Source organism: Labeo rohita, chromosome 5, assembly GCF_022985175.1.
Source record: "Labeo rohita strain BAU-BD-2019 chromosome 5, IGBB_LRoh.1.0, whole genome shotgun sequence".
In the NCBI taxonomy this organism is placed as follows: domain Eukaryota; kingdom Metazoa; phylum Chordata; class Actinopteri; order Cypriniformes; family Cyprinidae; genus Labeo; species Labeo rohita.
Genome location: NC_066873.1, coordinates 43,686,337 through 43,692,425, shown reverse-complemented (window position 1 = coordinate 43,692,425; position 6,089 = coordinate 43,686,337).

Sequence of the window (6,089 nt, the reverse complement as noted above, 5' to 3'; positions counted from 1 at the left end):
TCTACGCGATCTAATGACTTGTTCTATACCTATACACTCTAGTTATTTAATATCATGTCCCAATTCATTAAAATGTCTGGCTACTGAAGAAGTAATGTCTTGTCGTCGTACTTGATTTATGTTCATTAATTCGTAATTTCAACTGACGCGATGTTTTACCTATATATATTTTTTGACAAGGACATTTTAACATATAGATCACACTATGAGTTGAACAGGTGATACAAGATGCCATTTTAAAACATTTTCGTGTTATTGGACATACAAACTCTGACACGAATTCCGACACGCAGCACCATTTCTGCACGGAAAAAGACTTTCCCCTCCTTATTACATCTGAATTGACCAACATATCAGATAAATTACGTGATTTTTTGAAAGTAAATAGTGGGTAATACAGAAATTTGTCATTTAATGATTCATCAGATGATAATATGTGCCAGTGTTTATAAATGATTGATGCTATCATATTATCATGTCAGTAAACAATTTACTGAATTTTTATTTTTTTAAATAGGTTTATCTGTTTTCAAAAGATCATCTCTATCCACTTTATTTACCTTATCTAATGCATTATTTAACCAAATTTGTGAAAGAGCAATTCTACTTGTTCGTTAAATTCATGTGCAGTACTGCGATTACGTTTCAATCTGTACAACTGACTAAAGGAACTGGATGATAACTGTGAATGGCTATCTCATCCAAACCTTAATATTTGAATAAAACAGATTGTTATTATAGATATGATCTTGTTCAAATTTACCCATAAATAAATTGGCATAATTTGGTGCTATTTGAGTACCCATTGCTGTATACCTGAACTTGCAAATAAATCTTTCAAACAAAAAATAATTTTTGGTAAAAACTGGTCAGATCTATTATATATTGTGATGGTATTCTAATATCTTCGTCTTTGCAGTACAAATTCAGTGCATCCAAACCTACATCATGAGGTATATTCGTATAAAGTGAAGTAAAATCAAGTGTTACGAGCCAATCCATCCGTGTTTATGCAAAGAATTTTATCCAATTTATTCAAAAAGTCTGTAGTATCTTTTAAATATGATAGTAATTTTTTCACTGTTAATGACCCATTCCCTGAGACAATTGGTCACATTGGAGGATCTTCTAATGATTTGTGGATTTTAAGTAGAGCATATAAAACTGGAATCCTAAGATGTTCATTTTTTAAATACTTTAATTCTTGTTCATTAATCCATTTCCTATCAAATTTGTAAAATGTCATCAATTTGTCTTTTATAAGGCTCAGTCGGTTTAAATACAAGTTTCTTATAAAACGTCTCATCATGCAATATTGTTTTTATTTTCTCAGTGTACATTTTAGAATTCATGACAACAATTCCTCCACCTGTATCCGCTCGTTGAATGGTCAAAGTTGAATCATTCATTAGTGCTGACAAACCATTTCTTTGTGCTCTTGCTCTTGTTAAATTGTATGTCCTATAAGATTTATTCTGAGGTTTCTGTAACAATTTTTCCACATCGGTTTCTACAAGTCTACAAAAAGTGTTTACTGAATGATTTTGAACCACTGCTGTAAAGGTATTCTTGGTTTAAATTGTTGAACATACGGAGTTGCATTCACATTTGAACTGAAAAACTCTTTAAGTTTAACATTTTTGAAAAACTAACAAATTTAACAAATTTTGAAAAATTATATCTCGACATAATTCACAAGCTCAAAATCCTTAGAAACACACAATTACCTTTACTATGTATGTGTAGTTTACTCCATCCTCATCTTTAGAAATAAAGTCAACAGGAATATAAACCGCAAAATTGAGTCCAGCCATGCTCTCCACGTTTGACTTCATCTGAATAAACAACAGATTGCATTCATTAGTCTCTGGAGTTCTAAATGAAATTACATTAAATAATGAAATGAAATTAAAATTTTATTGTATAAAAACAATAGAGAATCGTGACTTTAACTGAGAAGCAAAATAGCGATCTCTTCAAAAATGACAACAAATATTTCCCCACCTCATTCACAACACCAAAATACATTCTCTTACTAAGTTAGAACAAATAAATTAATTCACAATGAGTAATTTCGTGTTTCATACCTGAAGGCAGATGTGCTTCACTTCTGGAGTGACAGGCTTCACCGGCCTCCACTCAGACATGGCCAGGGCTGGACTGGGACAAAAAATTGGCCCTGGCATTTTTTGGTTCAGGTGGCCCACCTCAACATATATACCTATAGGTATAGCCTACTATATCCCCAAAGAAAGAAACTAAAAGGTCGAAGTGTCATTTCCAAATAATAAAAATAAGTATGCAGCTGTGTACAACATATATGTTAAGACCTCCTCAAAGAATGCAGCCTTTAAGAGAGGAAGGCAAAGCACAAGTTAATAAATTATGATTTTTTTTTAACACATTGATTACAGTACTGGTATCTTTAATATTGAAAGTTAAGTATTTGAATCATGTGCGTCGCTAGGCCATTTTTAGGAGGGCTATTGCCCCCCTAAAATTTTGCGATTAGCTCCATAAACTGTACACGAATTCGTGATCGCCTCTGTCCCCTTTAAATTTCATAGGAAAGTTGCGGCAAACTTCGATCGGTTCCCCCCGTCTTTCAGCGCGTTCTTCTTTTTCAATCCGCAGACCGCGGCGGCGCAGAGTGATAAACAGACAAGGCGTGTGTTTATCAATAGATTGTTATAATATCTGCATCTGTGCGGTTCATTGTCATAAAAGGAGCAATCGGTTCCCCATCTACTGTAGTTTTCTCTGTGTTCACCCCTCCACAGCTTCTTCTGAAAATTTAACGTCCAATATAATGCATATTCCAGTGCATGTGGAAATAGGGTTGTACTAGAAATGCAAACCGTAATTCTGTGTATAATATATATATATATATATATATACACACACAGTACTGTGCAAAAGTCTTAGGCCACTAGTATTTTCATCAGCTAAAAAATGGTTTAAAGTCAGTTAAAGTCGGTCTTTGGCTGTAGTGTGTCAGTAGGAAATATCAGTTTACATTTCTAAACATTCATTTTGCCATTACTTATAATAATACAGTGAGATTTTTGTATGGAGCACAGGCTGTTGTCAGACTCCTTGTGCAAACAAACATCTCACTAGATTATTACAATTAATGGCAAACAGAGTGTTTGGAAATGTAAACCGATATTTTTTACTTACACACTACAGCAAAAGATAGAAATAACTTACTTTAAACCATTTTTTAGCTGGTAAAAATACTAGTGGCCTAAAACTTTTGCACAGTGCTGTGTGTATATATATATATATATATATATATATATATATATATATATATTATAATAGCCTCATTGGGGGCTGAGACCCCTAAACTGAAAATCCAAAAATCGCCCCTGATTTGAATATATATAAAAATTAATGTGAATTGCCTATCCCATCTCATTGTTTTGGATAAAAGCAAAACGTCAGATCATATTTAAATCTAGATTTATTCGCATTGGCCCATGTCATGAAATACTCTCTGTGAACACACTTGACTTGGCCAAAAAAGCGCAAGGGACGAATTTTCGTTAAAAAATTTTTTTTTTTACGTATTCTACACTCCTGGCGCGCACACGCATTTGGACAGGTTAGATCTCTCCGTTTCCCCTTCATGCGAGCCCCTGTTATCAAGCTCCTTACCGATTAAACTCCTCTCCTCCTGCTGCCTGTCCCTTTCGCCCGCATTACTCACTGCAGAGCAAGCCTGTTCTTGATAACGCTGCTGTGTACATTTCGGAATTGCTAACGACGAGGCACATTTTGCGGCGTCCGCCTTCAAATTTTTAAGCAGAATGTACAGACCAAAGCGAAACGGTGGTGCTGAAAAGTTCATGGAAAAGTAGCTTAAAAATTTGAAGGCGGACGCCGCAAAATGTGCCTCGTCGTTAGCAATTCGTCCCTTGCGCTTTTTTGGCCAAGTCAAGTGTGTTCACAGAGACTATTTCATGACATGGGCCAATGCGAATAAATCTAGATTTAAATATGATCTGACGTTTTGCTTTTATCCAAAACAATGAGATGGGATAGGCAATTCACATTAATTTTTATATATATTCAAATCAGGGGCGATTTTTGGATTTTCAGTTTAGGGGTCTCAGCCCCCAATGAGGCTATTATAATATATATATATATATATATATATATATATATATATATATATATATATATATATATACAGTCATATAAGATCATTAATCCGTGAACACACATTTAAAAGAGTACCCGAGCACACATTTCAAATTCACTGCAAACATTAAATAGTGAGGCATTTCATACACAGCACCCGTAGTTAGAATCTCCAAGCATAAATCACATGCCCTATGTGTAAGAACCAGCACAGGCAATCAATGTATTATATTCAGGGAGACAAAAATCAGTAATAGCTGAACACAACAACAACGCACATGACTCATATATATTGAATAAAATAGTTTCGGACTTCCCTGTCCACGTCCGACGACACCCTGCCGTCACTGTGAGGACTCAGCCTTCCCCTCCGCGGCAATGATAGGAAGGTCTTTATTAGGGCTGGACTGGGACAAAAAATTGGCCCTGGCATTTTTTGGTTCAGGTGGCCCACCTCAACATATATACATATAGGTATAGCCTACTATATCCCCAAAGAAAGAAACTAAAAGGTCGAAGTGTGTTTGGAAATGTAAACCGATATTTTTTACTTACACACTACAGCAAAAGATAGAAATAACTTACTTTAAACCATTTTTTAGCTGATAAAAATACTAGTGGCCTAAAACTTTTGCACAGTACTGTCACAAAATTTTAGGGGGGCAATAGCCCTCCTAAAAATGGCCTAGCGACGCCCATGATTCAAATACTTAACTTTCAATATTAAAGATACCAGTACTGTAATCGATGTGTTAAAAAAAAAATCATAATTTATTAACTTGTGCTTTGCCTTCCTCTCTTATTCTTATAAAGGCTGCATTCTTTGAGGAGGTCTTAACATATATGTTGTACACAGTTGCATACTTATTTTTATTATTTGGAAATGACACTTCGACCTTTTAGTTTCTTTCTTTGGGGATATAGTAGGCTATACCTATAGGTATATATGTTGAGGTGGGCCACCTGAACCAAAAAATGCCAGGGCCAATTTTTTGTCCCAGTCCAGCCCTAATAAAGACCTTCCTATCATTGCCGCGGAGGGGAAGGCTGAGTCCTCACAGTGACGGAAGGGTGTCGTCGGACGTGGACAGGGAAGTCCGAAACTATTTTATTCAATCTATATGAGTCATGTGCGTTGTTGTGTGTTCAGCTATTACTGATTTTTGTCTCCCTGAATATAATACATTGATTGCCTGTGCTGGTTCTTACACATAGGGCATGTGATTTATGCTTGGAGATTCTAACTACGGGTGCTGTGTATGAAATGCCTCACTATTTAATGTTTGCAGTGAATTTGAAATGTGTGCTCGGGTACTCTTTTAAATGTGTGTTCACGGATTAATGAGTTTATATGACTGGTGTACTTAATCAAGATATTTATATGAGACAATGCCATATGGCTGCTATTGTTGTTAATAAAGTATATTTTTTGTAATTCCTACTCTTGAGTGTGTTTGAATGTTCCTCCCGGACCAGACCGGGTTTGAATTAAAGGTGGTGGCAGTAGGTATTAATCCGAAATAGAGAAGTTCACCAGTGGCCTCTAGTGGTGGCTGAATTTATTAACTATTAATAATTATCTCACGAATGATTACTTATGAGCTTTCATTTAATTTGAGAAACACTCAGTACACTCAGCTTGTCACTGGTATCATCACAAATAAATGATAAGAAGTGATTGATTGTTAAGTAAAGTTTTTTTTTTTTTTTTTTTTTTTTTTTTCAGAACTGTAAGTATATGTATTTACTGACTTCATGTGTAAAATGGGAAATGAAATGATCATTCTGGTACCTTTCGACGTAGACGCAGATTTTCAGATCAGCTGTGGCATCTTAATGACTTGGTGACATTATCAGCATAAAGTACATGTGGTCCTGTGCCTCTACATACATTTCTGCAACACCATAATTACTTGCCTTACTGCAGGTTTCGCGGCAGTTTC